This window comes from Notolabrus celidotus, chromosome 10 (genome assembly GCF_009762535.1).
Source record: "Notolabrus celidotus isolate fNotCel1 chromosome 10, fNotCel1.pri, whole genome shotgun sequence".
In the NCBI taxonomy this organism is placed as follows: Eukaryota; Metazoa; Chordata; class Actinopteri; order Labriformes; family Labridae; genus Notolabrus; species Notolabrus celidotus.
Window position 1 is genome coordinate 9,787,036 of NC_048281.1, and position 19,131 is coordinate 9,806,166.

Here is a 19,131-nt window from a genome sequence, read left to right on the forward strand (position 1 = left end):
AAATTTCAACAAGTTAGCTTACATCGCACCTGCTTTACATCACTATGTTATTGTCTTTGTGTGCATGTTTGCATGCAGATGTTAGCATTTGACATAAAGCCCTGCTGCCTCTGCAAAGCCTCACAGAGACTGATCAGGCTGCAGACCTTTGTTTTTCATTATGTTCCTGCACAGATGTGAGTGAATTATATTCTATATTTAAACATGATGCGTGAGAATAGTAAATCCAGCGTCACAGACAGGTGTTGCTCATGTGTAGAATGCATTGAAGTGGGTAAGTCATCTCCATTTCCACTTTGACGTTAGCTCATTGAGTCAACAACAATGCCACAATCTGTTCCTCAAAATAGACATTTCCTGGAATCAGTTCACTCAGTATCTCAGATTGGGATATGCAGGGGGGATGCTGGGGAGGGGGCTGAGTGGGACCAGAGACGGATTAGAGGAAGCTGTAATTTACTGACTGGAAGCTGGGAAACAGCTTCCCATCATCACTGCCTCTTTAACAGGTCATCCCCTCAGGCAATGAAACCCTGGTGCTGTGTGTTTTAATTTTCATATTTAATTAGTAATTTCCTACACTTGACATAAAGGTAATTTCTTGATGCATTCCCAGTTATTGTCTCAGGGGTATATATAGCATCTGGTCTCATTATGAGCTATAATCTTGAAGATGTTTTGGCTTCCGGTCTGGTCACTCCTTACCTGACTACAGACAAGGTCCAGATGGTTCTGTTGAGCAGCTGATGGATGTTGTGTGACCTGAAAGAACCTGCTTCATAAGAAAGGCTTTTCTTTTTCAAAAGACTCAGATTAGGGTTTGTAAACTCAGAAAACTTTGCCAAGCAGTTTTCAGCAAACACTTTTAATGGTTTGTTTTGGCATCAAAGCTGCAGGTACAAGCTTGAACTGATGTTTACACACATGAAAGTCAGTTTACTATAGCCTGGGAGTTAAAGCAGATTACATTTTATTAAAACCTTGTAACAACCATCCTGTCTATTTGTAGCCACAGCGAGGATATTGTTCCCACTCCTCTCAGTGCAGATGTGAGCAGCTGTGCATCTTTCCCCAGTGAAACAGTGAAAGCACCTGGTGGCTCAAAGCTCTGCCATACAATCCCAATAAACAAACAATTAAGCAAAAGGGGGCGAATCGGTGTTAAGCCCAGTAAAGACGGCTGCTGTTAGAATAACCCGCGGCTGCTACAGAAACCAAAGAGCGCTCTTACTTCCTGCGTCCCCTCCTTTTCTACTCAACACGAGGGCTGGAGTCTGAGCTTACACAGGTCCACCCTGCGTGGTGTCTGGACTCATGTGGAGAGCCACCCAGCTCCTCTTATTATTGTTGCTCTGGCTTTGCAAGGACTCAAATATGTGAATAACTGCAGTGAAAAATTATATTGATCCTTTCATGAGTTTTCATGTCTCACTGCAGAAAGCTCATACCTGACCTTACTGGGGAAAGAATAGAGATTAGAGAGAAGCTTAATAAAGCAGCATATTTGTTTGCTCTACTTGCCCTGTCCCTCTATTGAATTCTTTTTTTTTTCTATTCTGAACCCCCCCCTCCCTCCAGGCAGAGAAATCCACAGGGGTTTTGACCATCCCACCTGCAGAGAGAATAATATCCTAAATCCATATTAGTGCTCTTTCCCAAAAGCTTTGGTCAACAGATGGTTTACCCAAATCCCCTGGACCTCCCATCCAACCCCCCCCCCCCCCCCCCCCCCTCCCCGTCCCATTTGACTCTGAGCTTGGACATGTGTTGGCAGGGTCCTATTATGAAAAAGGAGATTCCATGATTCCCTCCTGGATGTTGTTTATGTATTCATTTATTACCAAAGCTTCACATAGGAAAGAACAAATACCGAAACTAAGAATCTGTCTCGGAAAACAGGACAATCCCATCTTGGGGAGTTGTGACTCAGAGCCATGGCCTAAAAAAGATGCCTTTTCATCAGGTGTGTTGCTCAGTTTGAATTTCCTGCAATCAACATGTTTTGATTCACACTTCACTGGTGATTTTTCTCAGCTGGCTATGAGATAAGCAGTGAGGATTGCTGTGCCAGAACCAATTAGGGCAAACCCGGCGCTGTTCAGGAAGTGTCCCTGCTGCTGGCTTTTGCAGTGTTCGGTCATTAAGCCCCAACAGGAGTGGCTGGTTAATTGTAATCCTTGTGCGCTGGAACAACAGCCACACTGTGGTGAACCCAGTCGAGCTCCCCCCTCAGAAAACAAGTTAGTTCAAGCTGCTTGTCATGTGTCGAGGGACTTTGCCGCTCACTTGTTGTCCAGCGACCAATCAGTGCTAATCAGGAGTCATTTCAGCAACTTGACAGAGGATTAACGTTAATCTTACCTGTGGAAAGAAGAGATGTGTTAGGGACAACTGAAATATTTGGGGGGTTTTGGGCTTCACCTGCTGGTAAAGATGTTACCCTCTTCACTGCTTGAGATAAGTACAACAGAGTCTACATGAGACATCAAAACTGGTGCTATTCCCCATTAAAACGGAAAATCCTACAAGACAAGATTTTAAACCTGGTCTCCTCTTTTTTCTTATGTTTTGACAGAAAGGTAGTAAAAGTTTGGGACTTGCTTCGGTAGTTTTCTGTCCCACAGCCACAAGTCAGGCGATAATGGCTTTTGGCATGCTTCCAGTGAAAGCACATCCACTTATCATGGCATGTTTATCCACTAACAGGTTGAGACTGTTTCTACAAAACTACTCAAAGGATCCCGACTCAGATAAATCTTTATGTTCAGGTGGGATCCTTTGTGACAGTCGAGGAACTGCTTCTATATTAGCCATCTGACTTTGTTTGGAGTCAGATACTTGCAGAACTTGGAAGTTGCTGGTCTACCACTGCCTCCACATGTAAGTTGTGCTGTGTTGGATTCAGACTATGTATAACCGCTTTTCCATGATGGTTGTAGACTCCTATAATAACCCTCTTAAGGTGTCAGTGTCTCAAACAAGAATTTAAGATGGTATTCTTTATGATAGATGATTTTAAATACCTGTCCCCCCCTGTAGGAGCACTGCATGCTTAGTTTAACCTCAACCTCAAGCTGTAATCCTTGACCCCTGTTTCCACTGCAATAATCCTATATTGCACGTTTTCCACTTGTGCTTTACTTACAGTAAATGAGGCAGTACATTATTTTTTGTTAAAACTTGCCTCAGGAATGTTGCCTTGTTTTGCAGTCTTGATCCCATTCTGTGGGGTCCTATTTGTGTGTTGGAAGGAGGAATGCCAGGAATGGCAGCGTTGCAACACAGACACATAACATGGGACATGCCAGGCAATAAATGAGAGACTGATTGATGCACCAAAGTCAGTATTAAAGAGTGTTGATGGCATTCTTATTTAGTTGCTGGCTATGGACAAGGTTGCAAAAACACCACAGATAATATTAACAAATATTTGTAAAATTAAAGATAAGATCAAGCAGTCAATCATTTTTAATCAACATTATGATGAAAAGAAAGAGGATGAATATGAGCTAAGGCTTTGTGAAAAAATATTTTTTACCTGCAGTAACCTGAAGCTGAACCCGAGTCTTTGGTCTCCAGCCTTCAGCTGTGACCGAGAGGTCAACAAAGAGAAAGTCAGACACCAACAGAAACAACAACAATGACAAATTACAGATCCGACTGGTGTGAGTAATAAGACTACGATATCAAAATAGCAGCTTACGTCGTACAGGCCCATGACAGCAAGGGTTCCGAGGACCTCGCAGGCTGACAGGATGAAAAGAGAGGCAAGCTTCAAAGTTAGCATGGAGCAGTAACGGAGAGAGAAACTGAGGAGCTTGGTGTGTCAGTATGAGCTTATAGCAGGATAACTCTGGGCTGGTCTGATGCAAGCCTGAGCCAGCCCGAACTATAAGCTTTAATGAAAAGGAAAGTAAGCTGACACTTGCTGTTTTCAGTCTCTCTGCGGTGTAATGTAGTTTATATTGTTCCCGGGAGCTTTTGAAACAGGCAGCATCTTATCTGATTTCTGTGTGTGTCAGTTTCCCATAGCTTCAGAGGCATGATGCATTATGTCCTGTAATTTGTTGTTGTATAGCATGTATCCTTGTGCACTGATATGATTGTGTAAGTGCATGTGTACTGATTGTATACTAACTATCCAGAGCATCGTATAACACAGTCGGTGTGCTTTATATCGCAGCTCTGTGGGTTCAGCGTGGGCATGCACAATGCAGCCAGTACTGTATATTACAGCGCATGTGAACCTGATCTGTTTGATCTCTGACAGGAGATGTTAACACAGCATGGGAGTGAGACACTCCCACTGTACCTGTCAGCCTGCAGTGTCACCTCACGGTGGCCTGTGCATCCAAAGTTAGCACGCGATCCTGTGTCAGCTGCTGTCAAGATGCTGCAGGTGCTTTCTGCAGCAGCTTTCCCACACTAAAGGGCACTGGAGGGCATGGACACCTTAGCTCTCTATTCAGCCAGCACACTGCACAGGGCGGGCGGGCAGGGCCGGGCCCCTCCCCTTTCAATAGCATAGGGCCGCTCCTCTCCCGGTAGCCCAACAAAGGGCACTGCTATCACTGCCTGGCTACACAAACCAGGGTGGGGACCCACTGAGGGCTCATAAAAGACCCTGTCACTTTGACACGGGCAATCAGAGAGCCGCCTTTATGAAAACCATAGAGAAAAAAAATATCAGCCTTTCTCTCAATCTCTCTCTCTGTCCTGTCCTCTTTCTGATTCTGAATTCCTCCCGGTCCTTTTGTGCCATAGCTCACCTGTGCCTGATGCGACATGTAGGTCTGTCAGAGGGTGGATGTCAGGAGAGCAGCGGTCTCCGCTGGGGCTGGAAACAGCAGGATTGTACAGTATTGGATAATACACATTCCCTGTTTTCTTTTCGCTCTCCAGGTCGTCATAAAGTTATTATCCATATCTTGTTATAGGTTACAGTATGTGGAGTATGGACCCCAGGAAAAGCTGCTGCCACCTCACACCACAGATTATATGCAAAAGAATAGCCTTACAGAGAAACACCCACACTTCTGATTGTTGGACTTTTCTCTAGGCTGATGAATGCACAATTTAATAACCTGGTTGAGAGATGTTCAGTAAGAATACTCATAACTCCTCCTTTTTGTGAAATCACCACTATCTCTCTTTGATGCATCTAACTGTGGTTGCTGTGATGAAATTAAGCTCTGGTGACAGAAGTGAAGCAGTATCAGTCTTGGTTTTTAAAGACCTCCAGCTCCATTCACTCCTGATTTCAGATCAGCCTTGGTTTTACTTTTCAAAGTTTGAGTGTCGGGGTCTCTGTAAATACAAATGTAACTTTTGATTTGATCCAACAGAAGCTGTATGCACAGTTTGCCCCTGAGCATTCACTTAGTGAAACAGTTTTTGATGACTGATTGCTGGAAATGCTGTCATTCACTGTTAAGAGGAGAGAAAAAACGCCTCAAGAGAAATTAAAATGTGATCACTGTGAGAGTCTCACAGATTACCAAGCTACAGAAGCAGGAAGGACTTTGTTAAATGTACCAATAATTGTGAGGAACGTGTGTATTAATATGTAAAACATGACAGACCTGATCTCGGATACAAATGTTGTATGACCCAGACCTATTAACACCACATTACAAGGTGTTGGCATGTGCTGGAACTCTTTTAACGATGGAGCAAAGGTGGCAGAGAGAGAAAGCTTTTCTAACAGGCACTGAAAAAGTTTTACTTTCTGCATGTTCAGGTAAACAATGAAAAAACTAAAATCTTACCAAGTGAGTTTGTTGAATTTTGTCAAAAATATTTCATCAGACTTAATGTAAACCACATTTAGGTGACACATCCAGATACATGTCCTATTTCAAGATACTACAGGCAAAAACAAAGTCCTGAATTACCTTTGTTTCTTGAAATGACTCTCATTCAAAATAACTTTTAGCTATCCAGGCCTTTTTCTTTGCATGTCATGTTTTGAAAGAAGATATTAAGTTTCCTGGCATGTTTTGCCGTTATTGATTTAACGGTTGAGGGAAGATGGGAAATGTTGGGAGTAGAAAATGGGGGAAAACATCCAGCAAATGATCGTGGCCTTGAGTTAAGCCAGTAATGCGACAAAGAATATAGCCTCTGTAGCTGTAAATGGGGCGTGCAACTTAAACTGTTGGATCAACTGGAACCCCAGAATATGATGTTTATCTGAACTTCTCATGTCAGTGTTGCTTGAATTCAGTCTAATAAGATTTATATTTGACTGATTAGATAAATTCACTTGGTAAGGTTTCATATCTTTGCAGTGAACTGCTTGGTTATGTTTTAATAAAGATCCTGGTGTACATCAAAAGATGTTTTCGTGGTTTATTAGATATATTACATTTCAGTACATCCTTAACATAAGTAACAACTTTGGTCTCCTATACAGGACTTGAACTTTTCCTCCTGGGTGAAAGTTTTAAACCCTCCACGAGTCAACTGTATTTCTCTTCACTCCTTGCCACCAGACTTTCTGGAAGATTTGAGTGTCCTCCATAGACTGTATAAAATATGGACGTAGGATCCGTGATGTCACCCATCTGTTTCTGAGGAGCTGTTTTGAGACCAATTGTCGGCGGCAGCCATATCGCTGCTGTTGAGTGAGTGTGACGTAAAGAGGTGAAGTTTGAGCCTCCTAGCCAACAGCTACAGTGTTCCCGCAGGCAGCTGTGCCTCTCATTGGAAGACTCGTAATCTAAATATCTTCGAAATTGCCGCGTTAGAAAATAATCCACCCCCCTCACAGTGTGAGCCAATCGAGAAATGAGCTATCCAGACAACACTCGTTTTTGTGCCAGGCTGTAAACATGTTTATTTCTGCTGTAAAGATCATCTTTCTCCCATTCATGTGTATGTGACTTCTGGTTCTTCCAGAGCCAGCCTCAAGCGGATCCTCGATGAACTGCAGTTTTTAGCACTTCCGCATTGGACTCATATTTTTAGAGCGGAGGTTGCCGCTTGGCATCCTCTCTAAAAAAGATCCACATATCCTCTCAGTTTTTCTTCTTTATTTGATGCAGATATGCTTTTAACATCAAGCAAGTAATGTGGCGTAAAGACATCTAGTCATTCGAGATATTCCTTTCAGCACACTGAGTGTGGGACAGTTTAAACTGAACTGAGGATAATGGACATATCAAGGAACTCAATGGAGACATTAGATATGATATTCACCTCCACACCTTTCAATAAACCGCTCTGTAAAAGAGGCTGGGAGTAGTGTGCACTTGTGTGCATGAAAGAGCCATTATTGTTCCTTTAACTCTGACATGCATATAAAGGAGGACCAGGTGAAAGTATGTCAGGTATTGTGTATTGGTTCTGTACACTACAATAGCGGGATAATGTGATGATGTGATCTTGCAGGGCTGCATTATGCTCGGGCTTTTGTTACCTACAAAGTACTCCCTGAATATCTACCCAGGATAAGCTTCTGCAATTTTTTTTTAATTACATGACCTAAATTGTGCCATAAGAAGGATTTTCCCCAATAAATATTAGGTTGCTGTTGGTGCCAAGCAGGCAGACAATATGTTCATTCTCCCACACAACCTAAATTTTTCTTGGCTCTCTGAACTTACGAGGAAAATCTGATGACCAAACATGAGTTTGTCCTCTTTCGCTCTCCCAAAACCCATTAGGAATTCATAAATACACAGATTAATAATTCTAATGTGGTTTGTTCCATTGTGAACCTGTAAGGACTTTGGCACGGGAAACATTAACATGCTTATTTCCACTGTTGCAATAAAAAGACCAGAGTTCATAAAACCCTCACAAACTGCCACTTGCTAGCATCATCTGCTACTGTAACGCACACCAAAGTCAAACAAAAAACACACGCCTGTTTGGGGATCACTTTACAGAGCCAGTGATAGATTTATGAAGACAAGAGTCAAAGCTCCACTCTTCTTGTCTGGTTTGGAGAAAAAGCTTCAGTCTAAATAGCATCTGAGCATTATTTCATTGTGCACTCCAGCCACCGCGTCTCATGTAAAACTCAAGAGAGGCCATAAAGCAGCTTCTAAAACAGCACCTCACTGTACACATTTAGCACTTTTGTCATTTTCATTAGGGGAAAAATGTTTTTCTGAAACAGCTCCCGAGGCTCTGATGAATGCCTTGAATGTTGTCCACGTCCCATGTGGCTCTGTCATAAAAGTTACAAGAGTTTTCCCTTCCCTGATTGCTCCGTTAATACAAACGTTTATTCATTTTGATTCGCTGACAAACGTCTGAGAGGAGGGCATTCCAACCTCATGCAGCTATTCTAATTTAAACTACAGGGGACGATCTGTCATGTTAAAGTGTGCTGTTTGCAGTATGTTAACAGCACTCAATTAAACACATTAATCTTCCATGCAGGCCGCTCCAGCCAGACTGACTCGTACTCAGGAATGAGCCAGACTGGACACATTGTGTCACTTCAGGTCAAACTTAGTAGCATCAATAAATAAGGCTGTTGTGAAAACAGTGTAGAGTTACAAACTTATACCGTTACTGCAGCACAAGAGTCGTTATCATAAAACGGGTCACGGTAATCATTTTGAAAACCTCTCTTTGTCTGGAGAAATATGACAGCATCAATCATTTGTTAAAGGTTGAAGTATCCAAGTCAGCTCGTTGTCATTCGTGTTTGAAATTCTACTTTAATTCATATATAACCGCTGTTATCTTGTTGGTCTCAAACAGATACACAAGAAACCCTTCAGATTCTGCACGAGACAGCAGCTCCAGAAAGCGATAATGTATAGAGAGTGGGTGATTGCAAAGTGGGAAGAATCTCGACAGGGTGAGCAGGACATCGACTCATGTGGGCTACCAAATGTGGATTTAAAAATGACTTCATTGACTTAGAAATTATTTATCCACATGGCTTAGAATAAAAGTCCTTATAATTCTACGGTTCATAGCACTGACTTGGTAATGACTGACTTGCGGGTTTAATTTAACCTTAAACTTAACACTGTCATTTAGCACTTTGAACTGATACATGAAATGATCACTGTACCTGATGCACTCATCAAATGATCTGCACTGTAACCTTTAAAGGCATTTTCTTTTCACTCGACCAGTCCTTTAACACTGGCAAAGATCATACCGAGTATGCTGATACCGGTTTTCCTCCTGTCTTTCTTTTATTGCTGGTGAATGGTCTAATGTTTACAGAAAATCTCAAGCTCTGTGCTTTAATATAAATTAAAAATACAATCAGGAATGTCCTCCATGTTGTCTACAGATTAGGAATGCTAATAAAAACTAATGTTTTTGGCACAGTGTCAACAGGCAGAGGGGAAATGTGCTAGACTATTTCCCGCCTGTTGATTTGATTTGAACTCAGGGATCAGGTTGTCTCTTGTAAACTGTGTCCAAAGATATGTCCAGTATTCACTCAAACATGTCCTTTTCAATGCACTAAGAAGCGATGTAATTAGATTTCTGTTTTGGAGAGCTTGTCTGAAGATGAAGTCTGTACTTTGTGAATAATCACAGGTCGAGCATTGTGTTAACAGGAAAACTAAAGACAAGCTGACACTTGTAGAGAAGCTGTGTCAGAGTCATATTAGATCTTATTTCATGTTTTTATTATATTTATATAAAAGCCATATCACACAAAGTTGCTTCATGTCCTCTGTCAATCATGGATCATAGCATAATGGCAATCTGAGCCATCTAAGATGTAATTACAAACCAATTACAGATTCCCCCTCCCGGCCTTCTCCTCCTCCTCCCAGCCCTCCCCACCTTTCCTTAATCCTTCCTCAATCCTCCCCTACAGCTACAGTCACTCCTTCAATTATTTGCTCCCACTCATGTCAGCTGAGGGAGGTTGTTTTAATATTTATTTACAGATACACGTTGTCATACACGTTTAGTTTGACAGATGAGCGTGTAACGTTGACACGAGGAACACATGTTGTGTGAGTGTTGATGGAGAAAAGGTGCTCACCTTGTCAAGTGTGACACTGAGCTAAAGACTGTTTACTCTGGGTAAATTATTGAGCTGAAACTAAAGCTATGTGTCTCCTTTAAGACCAGTGAATACATTCTACCTCAGGAGACTACAGCAGGACATCTCGACTGGAGAGTTTATCCAAGTTTCTGTACTTCTAACCCTGAACTTTCTTAAACCTTTGGGGTCTTACTTATAGTTACAAAGTGTTTTGAAATGCTCCAGTGGATCCCCACAGCTGACAGCCATGAACCACACCATAATGACTCAAACATAACATTTGTGGAGCATTGTGCCCTTTGAGAGTACATCCACTACAACACTTGCTGTAGACCGGCTCAGATTGTCACTTTAAAGCTCTTTTACACATGCACCACACTCCTGAAAATGTTCAAACATTACCCAGGGGGGCTGCAAACTTTTGAATCCACTGACCTGGACTTGAAGCAGACTTTAACCTCTGCTTGAAAACAAAAGGTAAATGTAGGCCGATGTCACAGCAACTGAGTGGGAGTGTTGAGGAAGTTGCTGCAGAACGGTTTGCTGCATCATGCTTTTTTCTATTGGGGCAGTACCTATATCATGTTCTCTTGTGTTGTAGTTTCTTTTTGCGCATGTTGAAGTAACATTAACCCAAAAGAGTCACCATTACTGATGTCTCATTTTCCTCACCGTGAACACTGAACCATGGTGCCATCCCTCACCTAAAGTAAACCGAGTAGATGATCATGCATCATTCCCCTCATGCTGCAAGTGTGAAAGGAAGAGTCCCGACAGTGTCAGGACATGTCTGTCCAAACACATCAAAGACCTGGAGGACTCTGATTGGCTCTTTGTTTGCACCAGAATAGATGAGGTGAGTTTGTCCTTCAGTTAAATGCAGAAAGAAGACGAAGACGAGATGCTGAGATGAAGCAAGTGCACAATAATGAGTAGAAAAACGAATATAAACCAAGCGGCAACCTCCGGCCACGAGGAGTGTTAAAAACTGCAGTTCCTCGGGTGTCCGCTTGGGGCTGGCTTCGGAAGTACAGGAAACCACATACATACCAATTCAAAAAAGATGATCTTTACTGCAGAAATAAACATGTTTACAGCCTGGTGCAAAAAAACTAATGTGGTCTGGCTAGCTCATTTCTTGATCGGCACACACTGTAGGTCTTTGTAGGCTGAGCGTGTAGTTTATTTATGACACAATAAGATCAAATCATCAGCAAACGGTCAGGTTGTGTGACAGACAACACTGCTAAAGGGCTTGACATAGATCTTTCGGGTCAAGTTGCAGCTATTATGGCCTGATTCAAAGCCGCTGACTGATCCAAAGTACAAGTCATTTGAACACTAAAGTACGTGCAAATTGGGACCAGGTTTTAAAAGACTGGGATTCCCTTTAAAGCTCTTTCTAGGGTTTAGCATGCATGTGGCTTTAGACATTCACTGCAGATATGAGTTTCATGAAGTAATAACACTGTTTCTATCATGCTAACGTTTAAGACATTTCAGAGATGACAAGTCAAACTGGAAAGTAGTAAGAAGTATAAACACAAGTGCTTTTTTTTTTTTTTTCTTCACTGGACCACATTTTTCCAACAGTGATACAGAGAAGCCAAAAAAGTCCCATGATCCACAGCACAGCATTGTCTGCCTGCATGAGAGTGAGCTCTGTCCTGGAGGCCTTGACAGATTGTGTAAAGTTAGTAGCCACCCACAGATTGGACATTTTGACTGCATATAATGTATCCTCTTGTTGTAAATGATCTGCCTCACTTTTTGGCTGCTCTTGCCAACATGTACATGCTTCATACTCCCAGCCTGAGAGGAACAAGCATGGATTTGTATCAGATCCATTCTGTTTTATTGTGGGTGTTATTTGTTTGTCTGGAGATAATCTACAAGGAGCTGGTGTGTTTTGCTTCATTGTTTGAGGATCACAACAGTAGTTATATTTAACCAACTTATGAGGGACCGTCAACACATATGCCATTAAACTATCCTCATATGAAGGTGTCTTGCTGAAAAAAGGGATAACATGAGGTGTGGAGAGGCCTCATCAGTCACTATCAACTCTTGATTGCATTCCACTTTGTCGCACTCTGTCTCTGTCCTGTGCAACGTTTTGCAGGGAAGAATAAATTGGGCATAGCATTGGGCATAGCAGCAACAAAAAACAGGGCTGAGCAGCTGTCTTCATTGTAGGTGCAGAACGTGAAACAGAGAGAAACATTTCTGCAGACTTCAACAGTGGACAGAAAATATTTCCTGCAGACATCATTTAAATATAGAAAGCATACACTGGTCCTGTGTGGGCGAATGTGATAGATTGATTCTCCTAGTTCAAAGAAGAATCCCAAAGACTAGAAAACAATCTACGTTCCGACCATTCAATGCAAATTAAATGGCTAATATGAATCCTGCATTGTGATTGGGCAGGTATAACACTTTAAGGTCTGTAACTTATACTCTTCTTTAGAAGAGGTGAAGAAATTCTGATCAAAAACTCTGGAGGACGAAGTTCATCATATCAATCCACAGAAATAAGTCTGGTACAGTTGTGGCAGATGGCTGTCCACCAATTAATCCTTTCTTGCTCGAGGTTTCTGCCTACTGAAGTTAGTTTTTCCTTGCAACTATCACCTTGTGCACTGATGGTGTGACTAATGTCAACTAATAAAAATAGACCCACAGCTTGTGGCCGAAAGAAAAGAGGTGAGAACAGTGCTGCAGATTGAGTTCTAAAAATACTATTTCTAATTTAAAGGTTGCAAACGTGGGACCTTAGAAGACAGTGCAACTTGAGAGACAATAGTTTCTCTATGCATTGCAGTGACATTGAAGATTTGGTTGATGGTTCAAGTAAACTTGGCAGGTCTGCATTGCTCTCAAGTGCAGATTTATGCTTGTAGTCCGAAGATTAGAACCAGTGACCTCTAACCCTCTCTGCACGTCATGTTTCGGTCCTGCTGTATGCAGCTTGCTCCAGCTGATGAGCTTGAGGTGACCAACCACCATCAACACCCAAATCCTTCAGTTGCTCTGCTAAGGAGTCCTCCATGTTGTCAGAAATCCATAGCTAAACTATAAAACCAAGACGAAGTTAGCTGGGGGTTGGGTCGGGCTGTGCTTGCACTGTTGACCTGGGTAACCCCAGTGACCCCTAGGCCTATGTCCCCTTAATAAGTGTTGCCCTCCCCGGTGGTAACAGAATGGTCAAACATTATGTCAAGGGTAATTAAGGTCCAAATGCTCCTGACCCTGATATAATCCCCTTTGAAAGGATCTCCAACTGTTTGCTGTGATTAACAAGGACCGCTGCGCTGGGAGGATCTGCCGCTGGTGAGAAGGCTTTATTGGTCTCTTTTTATCACCACATAAAGTGGCCTCCAAGAGCCTCAGAAGATGTCCACAGGTCCAAGAGACAACAAGTCGGTGCTTTGAGCTGTCATTGAACATTACCCACCAAATGGCCAGCAGGTTACAGACTTCGGAAGCTATAAAGGATTCCTTAAAGTCTGAGCACTTAAAAAAACCTGTAAGCAGCCTACCATGAATGTATGCCCCTGCATGTACTGAGGGAGTGTTCACAGGGGATCTTGGGTACTTGGAAATGAAGTCACATTTATGGATGGTGCTGCAAAGAGACATTCTACCCAGGTTCTCAAAACTTTAGAATCTGTTATGTGTTAGTTTGCAGTAAACGTCCTGTTGTTTTGTGTAACCAGATGCTAAAAATGTATTGACGAATCAGAATTCCTATTCAACTATTTTCCATGACTATCAAATTCTGCAGAGATTGTTAAACACGACAACATCTGACATGTTTCGTGCAGGCAGCATGTCCCTCTCCTGACTCTAACATCTGGACTTAAACCACATTTGTCCTGCTGTGGGCACTGCTGCACGCAAAACTCCACTTCCATAACAAACAGCCCCCGCACCCCACCTTTCTCATACAAATATTGACCACACGCACATACCGTCCCTCTGCTGGGAGTCCGAAATGACAGACTGTCCTTGCCATGTCCACTAACGGTCACTTTAATGCGCTGGAGGTCACAGGATTAGTCTTGGGGGTCATCTTCACAGGGCCGGAGTTTTTAATATGACTCCTACAAAGAGGTCAGTGTCCGAGGGCGGGAGAGGTGCTGGATGATGAGACTCCCCCACACATGCACACAAGAGGCCTTACTATGTCCCATCTCCGCCCCTTTCCCCACAACCATACCCCAACTCTCCACCCGTTCCCTCCCACCTCCTTGTAACATCTCCCCCTTCTCCTCCTCTTTTCTCCCCACCCTCTGGTCTGCACCCGCCTCTCCATGAGGACAGCAGCACCCCATCCGTCCTTTATCTCCGGGGGCAGCGCAAGTCATGCAGAACTCACGAGAGGAACATGCTGAGTGTGAGCTCATCGGATTAGGCTTCAAGATAGGGGCAGGGTGCCTTAGAGAGCCGGTGAGGCTTCCTCTGCAGGATGGGCCTTCCCTTCACACCCAACGTTTACACAAACCAAATCAGAGCAGGAAATGAATCCTCTGGAAACACGATCATTTTAAAATTTTGAGATAAGCATTTCTCAACTCAATCAAAACGTACAGCTCTGAAAGTCTGAGTGAAATTGACCCTGAAAAGTTGATTCAACTTGAATAAAACTTCATCCTCAGTATGATTTTAAATTTGAGCTCTTTTGATGGGTTTTGTCCTTCCTGTGTAATTATGTGATGTGATTTCAAGCAACAAACTAAACTCAGAAGTTTTATTTATACCACTTGCTTGCCTTGCTTCCCAATATCCACATTGAGGCCCAATCTTTCATAGTGTTAAAAGTTTTATATAGTGCATGAAGCCAGCAAAGACGTGTTTAGGTTTATCAGGGAAACGTTACAGTCATTGATAACAGAAAAAGTGTCTTTGAAATAAAGCTAAGGGTTTATTTTGAATGTTTTCATACACTGAGAGGGATTTAAAAATGACAGGTGCTCCCGGGCTCAATGGGGTCTAAAGGGCTGAAAATCGTTCAACCGTAGAGTAGCATGAAAAAAAAAAACTTAAAGAAGGACAGACTGGTTAATTTGATGACAGAAGAGGGTTATCTGGAGGTTAGGGAGATTCTGCAAAAGTTTACAGACAAGAACAAACACATTTGTTCTCAACTCTTCACCCTGCTTTGAACCCTTTTGGATATTTTCCATTCTTTGTGTGATCATAGGAGCTCTTGAAAACACAGAGCAGCATAAACAGTAAACAAATACATGACCATATCAAAGATACTTTTTAGACTTTGGCATAATCGTGGGATATTCCACAATGATTTGTGGGATGCACAGAAATGGGCTGGGTGGGATGAAATATCAAAAGTGCAATAAGGTGTGATAAAATGAGCCTCGGTGCAGATACGGTGCACATGACAGATCAAAGATGACTCCACGAGTGATGAATTATCCCGTCTTGAATTACTTGAGTTTTGGAGATGCTCGCCGTGCTTTGTTGGATGCCCGAATGCCTGAACAATTTGACTCTGTTACAGCTTTGACGGGAGCAATGTTGTGTGATGAATGGGGTGAGCCGCAACCTTTTGAAGTAATAAAACAAAGAAAAGTAGGCCGATTCGTGGCTGTGTGCCAACGTTTTAGCAGGGGGCAGAGGGCTGGAGGGGGGAAAGCACATGATCGCTAACGGGTGATGGCTTTGATCATGCTCCCAAACAAACGGCCAGATAGAAAGGGTAATCAACACCTCTGGCCACAAGTCCAAATTTGCTCCTGCCAGTGTCTATGAATTACCCTCCATTAAAGAAGAACATTTGGCTTACATTTGGCATTGTTGCAGCACTCAGGGACCAGGCAGTGAGATGTTGAAGCCTACGTTTTTAGTTACCCACACATGCAAGCAGGAGCTGCACAACTGGACAGAGAGCAATTTCCAGCCTGTTGACCTTATAGCCTGGAGTTTGTTGGGATCAGAGTGTACCAAAGAGAAAACAAGAAAATGACCATGGCTGAATAGTGCGGGGGGCTTAGACCTTGGTCTCTGAGTCGTGACCTTTGTTCTCCTCTGTGTGGTTAATGTCTCCTTGTGGACAATCTCCCAGGCAGCGCCGCTGTTGCTGCTGCCAAATGAGGGAATCCCTCAGGCTGAATGATGCCTCTGAATCTCTTTCTTTTCCTCTGTGTTTAAAGCAGAATAAAAACCCTGCTGTGCTCATACCAGAGCTGAAAGATTAGCATTTTTTGTAAGAGAGTACTAAGCACTTCAAAATCAGAAATAAGATTGCAGAATAAGATCCAGTTTCTTAAGCCCCTTCACAGAAGCATCTGCTCCTGAAATTTTCCAAAGCTGTTGATCACAAACACCCCTCCCAGCGTTAAGTCCTCTTGGGTGAGGTGTGTCAGGAGGCGAGGTTGATGTAAAAAGGACACTAAGGTGGTCTCTGTGTAATGTTTGCAAGATATCCAAGACAACAGGGGAAGCAGAGTTGGACACTGTTATAAGGGTTTTTTCTGCTGTTATGAGAGGAAAAGAACACACTTGCAAGCAGAAATAGTAAGAAGCAGCTTCATTACAGGCATGAAGATTGCACCAATCACATAATTAAAACATCATCATCCTCACCCACTTGCTTGTAGTGAATCTTTCAGACTTTTTCCTGCTGCGTTGTCACATTGGCTCCCTGGATGAATCTCTGGATAATGTCAGGGCGAAAAATGTGGCCGTTTGTGTTCACTCATGCAGCCCATTCAGAAAATGTCAGAAGTTTTGTGCACAATTGAATAGGGATTTAGTTTTGTGGTAGTATAAAGTTGGTACTAAACCACAGAAAGTGCAATAATACACTCCAAGAACCCTCTCACCCCTAACCTTACATTTCTGGGCAACACTGATGCTACACTTCTGTCAATGCAAATCAAATATGATCACTACAATTTTTTTTTTTTGTTGATGCTTTGAACCAGAAAACACATTTTGTTCTACATATATTTCAAAGCAGCTGCAAGAAAACACAAAACACTGCATGCACAAGAAATAGAGGAGAGAAAAAACTATGGAGGTAAAAAAGAGATGCAGTCAGCCCAACGTTTGGCTTCATGATTCAAGTTCCAGATAACTTAATTTCAGAATAATTAAAACTGCATCTAAAACTTTAAAAGGAAACCAATTCGGTATGAATACCTTTGGAGCTCCTGGACTGTAGAGTCAAAGACATGTGTGAATAAGCCCTGGTTTTAGTGTGTCTCACGGTACAGTAGATTACAGTGCTCTCCATATCATAAACTTTGCAGATGTTAAGCTGAGTGTGTGTGAATATGTGTGTGAGGGGCTACGTTTAAGGTTATGGGCAGTAGGATTGTTTGGTATGAGATGTGTGTGTGTGTGTGTGTGTGTGTGTGTGTGTGTGTGTGTGTGTGTGTGTGTGTGTGTGTGTGTGTGTGTGTGTGTGTGTGTGTGTGTGTGTGTGTGTGTGTGTGTGTGGTGGGGTGGTTGCAGGAAATAGCCATCACACTGTTAATTCAAAGTTTGTTTAACTCCACATTTCCGCTGCTTCCATTGGCCCCTGCTCATCAGTCCCTGCACAGAACGAACGGCGAGTATACGACAGCCCAGAGAAAGTTTCTAACATGTTTGACGACGTCGACATCGATGTCAAGCTCAAATTTCAAAAGAAGTGGAGTCATATTCAATCAAAGACATGTATGTTTATAGACAACAAACCAGCCCCACCACAGACTGTGTAATTGGGTTCAAGAATGTGACACGATATAATGTAGCTCACATGTTAGCATCCTGCCTCTTTGATCACAGTCTGACTGTAAACATGTTTGAATGAGTCACTGTAATGTTAAGTGGAAGGAGAAGAATGCTCTGCTTTGTCTTTTTACTGACTGCACTGTGGAGTGTCAAACAGCATTAAATAGAAACGTGTCCGTCATGAACTTAAATCACTAAACGAGTTGAGCAGATAGCATTGGGACGGATTATATTTTAGATGTGACCTCTTCAACTGGCAGTTATATGTTACTGTAGAGTAACTTCTTCCACTAATGCAGTTGATGCCCCAATAATGACACTCACGTTAATCTGTGGAGATTGATAGGGTACGCAGTTTAGGCTAGCACTAGCGGTTCATTTAATGTTAGAAGTATCCTGTAAGCAGCAGATTTATATTGACTTTAAGTGTGTATCGTGCGTTCTGTAAGTATCAGTAAATCGTAAGTATTATGCTCTAAATTTCTAGACCTGATCTGCTTAGTTCTTGTCTTCTTTGTGCTCTTACGGAGCAAGGCCAATGTTTTGTCATCTCCTTTTTACTCAGATTGAACACTGCTGAGGCTTTCAAATTTGTGTTAATTTGACGTCACTCTATGGCATACGTGTTTCTAGTCCATTTTTGAGGGTGCTGAAGCACCTCTAAATTGAATCCCAGCACCCCTAAAATTTGAGAGATTTCAATTTTTTTTTTTTACTGTAAGTCCTTTTGAACAAGCTGGAAAAGTTTCAAAAACATACAGTACTTGGTTGAAGCGTAATATTTTAACAACAAAAATACAGTAGCTCCGACGCGTTTTACATGTGAAAGTAAATGAAAGTAAAAAAAATAACTCTGATGTCAACTTTGGTATTTTTGGTACTCACTGGGGGCTGGTTTACTCCATATACATACATACTGTTGATGTATATGTTGAGGAGCTGCTGTATCAAAATGAGTTGTCTTTCCCCAGAAATTAGGGTTACCATGTGTTTATTTTATGATTTCAATCCATTCCTCTTTTGCTGTGGCTCAGCATTTAAATAACCTATATCAGATGGTTTGATGGTTTAGTCACAGATGTTCCCAAAGAGTGTTACACTTCTCTTTCACAAATGTGGGAATGAAATTGCATTAAAATGTACAAAACAGTTGAATTTATCTTGCCAGGCTCAGCACCCCTAAACATCCGATCCTAGAATCGCCCCTGCTCTCTGGCAAAACAAAGGAAAAATGTGATGCCCACAAAAGGATGGGAGCATCAGCATGTGTATTGTGTTTAGAGTGTACTATAAATCCTGAAAAACTCTGAAAATTGCTGGCACGCCAAGTGATTGAACTTAGAAATGGCAGCACAGGAGCCAATTCAGAGCTATGATGCTAAGGAACTTTTCTGGACCAAGAATCTGAA